The sequence below is a fragment of the Bubalus bubalis genome, chromosome 4 (assembly GCF_019923935.1).
Source record: "Bubalus bubalis isolate 160015118507 breed Murrah chromosome 4, NDDB_SH_1, whole genome shotgun sequence".
Classification (NCBI taxonomy): domain Eukaryota; kingdom Metazoa; phylum Chordata; class Mammalia; order Artiodactyla; family Bovidae; genus Bubalus; species Bubalus bubalis.
The window spans coordinates 19,593,488-19,602,412 of NC_059160.1; the positions used below are offsets into that span (position 1 = coordinate 19,593,488).

General features: G+C 39.0%; 1 non-coding gene across 1 annotated transcript; it reads right to left on the reverse strand.

Moving 5' to 3' along the window:
- Positions 1–8,216: 8,216 nt before the first annotated feature.
- On the reverse strand, positions 8,217–8,288 carry TRNAC-GCA. The gene has a single exon. It is a non-coding gene; the product is annotated as a tRNA-Cys (tRNA).
- Between the last annotated feature and the right edge of the window lie 637 nt (positions 8,289–8,925).

Below are 8,925 nucleotides of genomic sequence, written 5' to 3' on the forward strand. Positions count from 1 at the left end.
TTTTACTATGCTGTCTAGTTTTGTCATAGCTTTTCTTCTAAAGAGCAAGCGTCTTTTAATATGACTGCAGTCACCACCTGCAGTGATTTTGGAGCCCTAGAAAATGCAGATTTGGTAGTGTTTCACTATTTTTATGAAAGACTTTATATTTGCAATTATTTTTTAAATTGTTTATAAGAGTTGACACATAAAATCATCAGACTTGAAGATTTTTGTTGTTTGTTCTGTTTTGTAAGGGAAGATTTTTGATGACAATTTCAAGTTTTTTAAAAGATATAAGGCTATTTTCTGTGACATTTTAAGTTGCAATTTCAAGGATTTTGGCCATTTCATTGGAATTGCTAAATTTGTTGGCTCATTAAATGTTTTTATTATCCTTTTCATGTCTACAAGGTATGCAATAATAGTTACTCTTTCATTCCTGACATTGAAGACATGAGGGCAACCAGCAAAAAAGAGAAATAAATATGCAAATATATATTATATTATATTATATAACATCTAACCTTTCACTTCTACTGAGATGAAGCGAACGTGATTTGTCAGTGGGAGTTTGCTGGAAACTTGAGAGCATTTCTGTTTTCTCCACTCAGGCCATTGTTATTGGCATATCTTTTGAAATAACCTTCTTTTCTCTTCTTAATTCTTACACTTCTTCCTGCCTGGAGATAACTCATGTTCTAGTTACTAGAGTATTTTTTTTTTCAGGTTCTTCAAAAATCTTTGGTAATTTGAAAATTTTAGCCTAGATGTTGCATACCTCTGAGAAAGTCTATTCCAGATACTTTGGGCAATTCCTCTTTATCAGGGAGTATCAAATCCATACTAATTAAATTCTAGTTATTTTAACTGTACCTCAATTTTATTAACTTTACAATGAAATAATATTTATACTTATCACATAAAGTAGTTGCAGAAAAAGAGCTTATACATGTAAAACACTTAAAATCGTGCATGGCTTAAAGTTGATGCTTAACAAATGTGAGCTGTTATACCTCCAATTGCTGGCAAAGAACTGATATCATCATAATTATGGAGACCAGTTAGGATTTATTTTCTGAGTTAAAAAATAGTAGCCACTGCCTCCTGAAACACCAGGGCTACATGGAAGAGCCTATTGATTCTGATTGCTGTAAGGATGGATGAAGTGAGGAATTGTCCATGTGCTGGTAAACCATAACGATCTGAAGTGATTACTGCAAAATATTTATCAAAAAGAAATCTTCTCTGTTTGTCTTCGTGTTAAAGTCTGGAACTTTATGTCCCTAGCTTACGTTTATCTTAGTTTCCTAACAGGAAATTTTAAAACCACATCAGGTAACTAGAAAAAAATTTAAAGCACTATTGTCCAAACACCATAGACATTTTCTATAGCAGAGAATTTAAGGAAATGGGTGGGGAGCAGCAAAACCAGATAAAAGGAACCAAAATAAGGATAGTTCATATCAGTAATACAAGCCAGAAACTGAGAGGTTTAGCATGTCTTGTGATAAAAGTGGTAGGCCCTTAGGTAGGAAATCACAAATGGATGATTCATTTAGCAAATATTTAATGAGCACCTACTTTATGCATAACACTGAAATAGGTCCTTGGGATACAGAATTGGCGAAGCAACCATGATACCTATGCTTATAAAGAGTACACAGTCTATCAAGTAAGGCAGATATTTAGCAATTTAGTCTTGTCTCTTTTACTCATTGTAGCCAAAGTTTTAATATGTTCCTGATTATAAAAGACCCTTCTGGTATCACTGATTTTTCTCTATTGTTTTCCTATTCTCTATTTCTTCTCACATTTCATTATTTCCTTCTATTATCTTGCTGTAGATTTGGTTGGCTGCTCTATTTCTAGTATCTTTTGGGTGAAAGTTAGGTTATTGATTTGGATCTCTCTTCTTTTTTTACATTTCCCTCTCAGTTCAGTAAGTTCAGTCGCTCAGTTGTGTCTGACTCTTTGCAACCCCATGAATTGCAGCATGCCAGGCCTCCCTGTCCATCACCGTCTCCTGGAGTTCACTCAAACTCATGTTCATCGAGTCGGTGATCCCATCCAGCCATTTCATCTTCTGTCGTCCCCTTCTCTTCCTGGCCCCAATCCCTCCCAGCACAGACTCTTTTCCAATGAGTCAACTCTTTGCACGAGGTGGCCAAAATACTGGAGTTTCAGCTTTAGCATCATTCCTTCCAAAGAACACCCAGGGCTGATCTCCTTTAGAATGGACTGGTTGGATCTCCTTGCAGTCCAAGGGACTCTCAAGAGTCTTCTCCAACACCACAGTTCAAAAGCATCAATTCTTCAGTGCTCAGCTTTCTTCACAGTCCAACTCTTGCATCCATACATGACCACAGGAAAAACCATAGCCTTGACTAGACAGACCTTTGCTGGCAAAGTAATGTCTCTGCTTTTGAATATGCTATCTAGGTTGGTCATAACTTTTCTTCCAAGCAGTAAGCATCTTTTAATTTCATGGCTGCAATCACTGTCTGCCATGATTTTGGAGCCCCCAAAAATAAAGTCTGACACTGTTACCACTGTTTCCCCATCTATTTTCCATGAAGTGATGGGACCAGATGCCATGATCTTTGTTTTCTGAATGCTGAGCTTTAAGCCAACTTTTTCACTCTCCTCTTTCACTTTCATCAAGAGGCTTTTTAGTTCCTCTAAACTTTCTGCCATAAGGGTGGTGTAATTTGCATATCTGAGGTTATTGATATTTCTCCTGGCAATCTTGATTCCAGCTTGTGCTTCTTCCAACCCAGCGTTTCTCATGATGTACTCTGCATATAAGTTAAATCAGCAGGGTGACAATATACAGCCTTGACGAACTCCTTTTCCTATTTGGAACAAGTCTGATGTTCCATGTCCAGTTCTAACTGCTGCTTCCTGACCTGCATATAGGTTTCTCAAGAGGCAGATCAGGTGGTCTGGTAGGCCCATCTCTTGAAGAATTCTTTTCCACAGTTGATAGTGATCCACACAGTCAAAGGCTTTGGCATAGTCAATAAAGAAGAAATAGATGTTTTTCTGGAACTCTATTGCTTTTTCCATGATCTAGTGGATGTTGGCAATTTGATCTCTGGTTCCTCTGCCTTTTCGAAAACCAGCTTGAACATCTGGAAGTTCACAGTTCACGTATTGCTGAGGCCTGGCTTGGAGAATTTTGAGCATTTCTTTACTAGCGTGTGAGATAAGTGCAATTGTGCAGTAGTTTGAGCATTCTTTGGTATTGCCTTTCTTTGGGATTGGAATGAAAACTGACCTTTTCCAATCCTGTGGCCACTGCTGAGTTTTCCCAATTTGCTGGCGTATTGAGTGCAGCACTTTCACAGCATCATCTTTCAGGATTGGAAATAGCTCAACTGGAATTCCATTACTTCCACTAGCTTTGTTCATAGTGATGCTTTCTAAGGCCCACTTGACTTCACATTCCAGGATGTCTGGCTCTAGGTGAGTGATCAAACCATCGTGATTATATTGGTCATGAAGATCTTTTCTATACAGTTCTTCTGTGTATTCTTGCCACATCTTCTTAATATCTTCTGCTTCTGTTAGGTCCATACCATTTTTGTCCTTTATTGAGCCCATCTTTGCATGAAATGTCTGCTTGGTATCTCTAAAATGAAGAGATCTCTCTTGAAGAGATCTCTAGTCTTTCCCATTCTGTTGTTTTCCTCTATTTCTTTGCACTGATCGCCCAAGAAGGCTTTCTTATCTCTTCTTGCTATTCTTTGGAACTCTGCATTCAGATGCTTATATCTTTCCTTTTCTCCTTTGCTTTTCGCTTCTCTTCTTTTCACAGCTATTTGTAAGGCCTCCCCAGACAGCCATTTGGCTTTTTTGCATTTCTTTTCCATGGGGATGGTCTTGATCCCTGTCTCCTGTACAATGTCATGAACCTCAGTCCATAGTTCATCAAGCACTCTATCTATCAGATCTAGTCCCTTAAATCTACTTCTCACTTCCACTGTATAATCATAAGGGATTTGATTTAGGTCATACCTGAATAGTCTCGTGGTTTTCCCTACTTTCTGCAATTTAAGTCTGAACTTGACAATAAGGAGTTCATGATCTGAGGCACATTCAGCTCCCAGTCTTGTTTTTGCTGACTGTATAGAGCTTCTCCATCTTTGGCTGCAAAGAATATAATCAACCTGATTTTGGTGTTGATTATCTGGTGATGTCCATAACTTGTTCCCATATATCCTGGTGAGCGGTGACTGCGTGGTGATGGGGTGGCCAGTGGCTGAGAGGAGATACCCCATGTCCAAAGTCAAGAGTGGCGGTTGTGAGAGATACCCCACATCCAAGGTAAGAGAAACCCCGGTAAGACAGTAGGCACTGAGAGAGGACATCAGAGGTCAGACAGACTGAAACCACAATCACAGAAAACTACCCAATCTGATCACATGGATCACAGCCTTGTCTAACTCAGTGAAACTAAGCCATGCTGTTTAGGGGCACCCAAGATGGACAGGTCATAGTGGAGAGTTCTGACAAAATGTGGTCCACTGGGGAAGGAACGGCAAACCAATTCAGTATTCTTGCCTTGAGAACCCCATGAATAGTATGAAAATGAAAAAAGATAGGACACTTAAAGATGAACTCCCAGGTCAGTAGGTACCCAATATGCTACCAGAGATCAGTGGAGAAATAACTTCAGAAAGAATGAAAGGACAGAACCAAAGCAAAAACAACACCCAGTTGTGGATGTGACTGGTGAAAGAAGCAAGGTCCGATGCTGTAAAGAGCAATATTGCATAGAACCTGAAATATTAGGTCCATGAATCAAGGCAAATTGGAAGTAATCAAACAGGAGATGGCAAGGGTGAATGTCGACATTCTAGGAATCAGCAAGTTAAAATGGACTGGAATGGGTGAATTTAACTTAGATGACCATTATATCTACTACTGTGGGCCGGGATCCCTTAGAAGAAATGGAGTAGCCATCATAGTCAACAAAAGAGCCCAATACTTGGAAGCATTCTCTGTTTATGTTCAAGGCAAACCATTTAATATCATGGTAATCCAAGTCTATGCCCAGATCAGTAATGCTGAAGTGCAACAGTTCTATGAAGACCTACAAGACCTTTCAGAACTAACAACCAAAAAAGATGTCCTTTTCATTATAGGAGACTGGAATGCAAAAGTATGAAGTCAAGAAACACCTGCAGTAACAGGCAAATTTGGCCTTGGAGTACAGAATGAAGCAGGGCAAAGGCTAATAGAGTCTTGCCAAGAGAACACACTGGTCATAGCAAACACCCTCTTCCAACAACACAAGAGAAGACTCTACACATGGACATCACCAGATGGCTGACACCAAAATCAGATAGATTATATTCTTTTTTTTTTCTTTGTATGTCATTAGTCTTTACATTTATTTTTTTAGAATATGTCATAATTAAATATTCAATCAAAATATATGTATGATGTAAATCTGAACTTTTGGGACTGTTATATATTCCTAAAACATGAAAAAAGTATTGCATAAATCAATTATGTACAGATTAACATGAATCCACAACTTTTATTGCATGCCAGCCATGATGAATCCTTTGCAGCCAAAGATGGAGAAGCTCTATACAGTCAACAAAAACAAGACCAGGAGCTGACTGTGGCTCAGATCATGAGCTCCTTATTGCCAAATTCAGACTTAAATTTAAGGAAGTGGGAAAACCACTAGACCATTCAGCTACGACCTAAATCAAATCCCTTAGGATTATACTGTGGAAGTGACAAATAGATTTAAAGGACTAGATCTGATAGACAGAATGCCTGATTATCTACAGACAGAGGTTTGTGGCACTGTACAGGAGACAGGGACCAAGACAAATCCCAAGAAAAAGAAATGCCAAAAAGCAAAATGGCTGTCTGAGGAGGACTTACAAATAGCTGTGAAAAGAAGAGAAGCAAAAAGCAAAGGAGAAAAGGAAAAATATACCCATTTGAATGCAGAGTTACAAAGAATAGCAAGGAGAGATAAGAAAGCCTTCCTCAGTGATCAGTGCAAAGAAATACAGGAAAACAATAGAGTGGGAAAGACTAGAGATCTATTTAAGAAAATTAGAGATACCATCATGTAAAGATGGGCTCAATAAAGGACAGAAATGGGACGGACCTAACAGAAGCAGAAGATAGTAAGAAGAGGTGGCAAGAATACACGGAAGAACTGTACAAAAAAGATCTTCACGACCCAGATAATCACGATGGTGTGACCACTCACCTAGAGCCAGACATACTGGAATGTGAAGTCAAGTGGGCCTTAGGAAGCATCACTGTGAACAGAGCTAGTGGAGGTGATGGAATTCCAGTTGAGCTATTTCAAATCCTAAAAGATGATACCATGAAAATGCTGCACTCAATATGTCAGCAAATTTGGAAAACTCAGCAGTGGCCACAGAACTAATAAAGCTCCGTTTTCATTCCAATCCCAAAGAAAGACAATGCGCAAGAATGTTCAAACTACTGCACAATTGCCCTCATCTTACATGCTAGCAAAGTAATGCTCAAAATTCTCCCAGCCAGGCTTCAACAATACGTGAACTGTGAATTTACAGACGTTCAAGCTAGTTTTAAAAAAAGGCAAAGGAAGCAGAGATCAAATTGCCAACATCTGCTAGATCATGAAAAAAGCAAGAGAGTTCCAGAAAAACATCTATTTCTGCTTTATTGACTATGCTAAAGCCTTTGACTGTTGGATCACAACAAACTGGAAAATTCTTCAAGAGATGGGAATACCATCTCTTGGTATTCCCTGACTACCTGACCTGCCTCTTGAGAAACCTGTATGCAGGTTAGGAAGCAACAGTTAGAACTGGACATGAAACAACACACTGGATCCAAATAGGAAAAGGAGTACATCAAGGCTGTATATTGTCACCTGCATATTTAACTTATATGCAGAGTACATCATGAGAAATGCCAGGCTGGGTGAAGCACAAGCTGGAGAAAAGATTGCTGGGAGAAATATCAATGACCTCAGATATGCAGATGACACCACCCTTATGTTAGAAAGTGAAGAAGAACTAGAGAGCCCCTTGATGAAAGTGAAAGAGGACAGTGAAAAAGTTGACTTAAAGCTCAACATTCAGAAAACTAAGACCATGGTATCCGGTCCCATCACTTCATGGCAAATAGATCGTGAAACAGTGGAAACAGTGGCTGACTTTATTTTTGGGGGCTCCAAAATCACTGCAGATGGTGATTGCAGCCATGAAATCAAAAGACGCTTACTCCTTGGAAGTAAAGTTATGACCAACCTAGACAGCATATTAAAAAACAGAGACAATACTTTGCCAACAAAAGTCTGTCTAGTCAGGGCTATTGTTTTTCCAGTAGTCATTTATGGATGTGAGATTTGGACTATAAAGAAAACTGAGCCCAGAAGAATTGATGCTTTTGATCTGTGGTGTTGGAGAAGACTCTTGAGAGTCCCTTGGACTGCAAGGAGACCCAACCAGTCCATCCTAAAGGAGATCAGTCCTGAGTGTTCATTGGAAGGACTGATGCTGAAGCTGAAAGTCCAATACTTTGGCCACCTGATGCGAAGAGCTAACTCATTTGAAAAGATCCTGATGCTGGGAAAGATTGAGGGCAGGAGGAGAAGGTGATGACAGAGCATGAGATGGTTAGATGGCATCACCAACTCAATGGACATGGGTTTGGGTGGACTCCAGGACTTGGGTTTGATGGACAGGGAGGCCTGGAGTGCTGTGGTTCATGGGGCCACAAGGAGTCAGACATGACTGAGCAATGCTATATATAGAAAAACACTAAAAATTCCACCCCCAAATCCTGCTAGAAGTAGTAAGTGAATTTGGCAAAGTTACAAGATACAGAATCAATATATAGAAATGTCTGGCATTTTTACATACTAATAACAAACTATCAGAAAGATAAAATAAGTTCCATTTCAATTACCCAGAAAGAATAAAAGACCTAGGAACAAACTTATCCAAGTAGGTAAAAGGTTTGTACTTAAAGCTATAAGATATTAGTGAAAGCAATTGAAGAAAACATAAATAAATGGAAAATATTCTGTGCTCATAGATTGGGAACTAATATTGTTAAAATGTCTGTAACCCAAAAAGTGAAGTTGCTCAGTCGTGTCTGACTCTTTGCGACCCCATAGACTGTAGCCTCCCAGGCTCCTCAGTCCATGGCATTTTCCAGGCAAGAGTACTGGAATGAGTTGCCATTTCCTTCTCCAGGGGATCTTCCCCACCCAGGGATCGAACCTGGGTCTCCTGCACTGCAGGCAGACGCTTTACCGTCTGAGCCACCAGAGAAGCCAATAACAGACTACAAATACAATGCAGTGCTTATCAAGATACTCATGACATTTTCCACAAAACTGGAACAAATAATTCTAAAGTTTGTATGGAATCAAAAAGACCATGAATAGTCAAAGCAATCTTGAAGAACAACAACCCTGAAAATATTCCTCAGCCTGATGTTGAACCATACTACAAAACAATGAGAAACTGCTATATATACTATAGTTATATAGTGGGGTACCAACACAAAAAGAGACACAGAGATTGCTGGAACAGAACTGAGAGGCCAGAAATAAACATCTACATATGTGAACATTAGCCTGAGTGAAACAAGTCAGAAGTAGAAAGACAAATATCATATGATTTCACTTATATGTGGAATCAAAAAAAATTAGCAAATGAACAAACAAAAATAAACAAAAACAAACTTATAGGTATAGCAGTCAAATTATTGGTTACCAGAGGGGAAGGTGATGGTGGGATGGATTAAATGACCGAAGAAGGTCAACTGCATGATGATGGTTAGTATTTAGTGATCACTCTGTTGTGTATATATACATTTAATTATAATACTGTACACCTGAAATTTATGTAATTATAATTAAAAACTTTCTACTCCTTTCCATCCCTCCCCCTCTGGGGCTCCTAT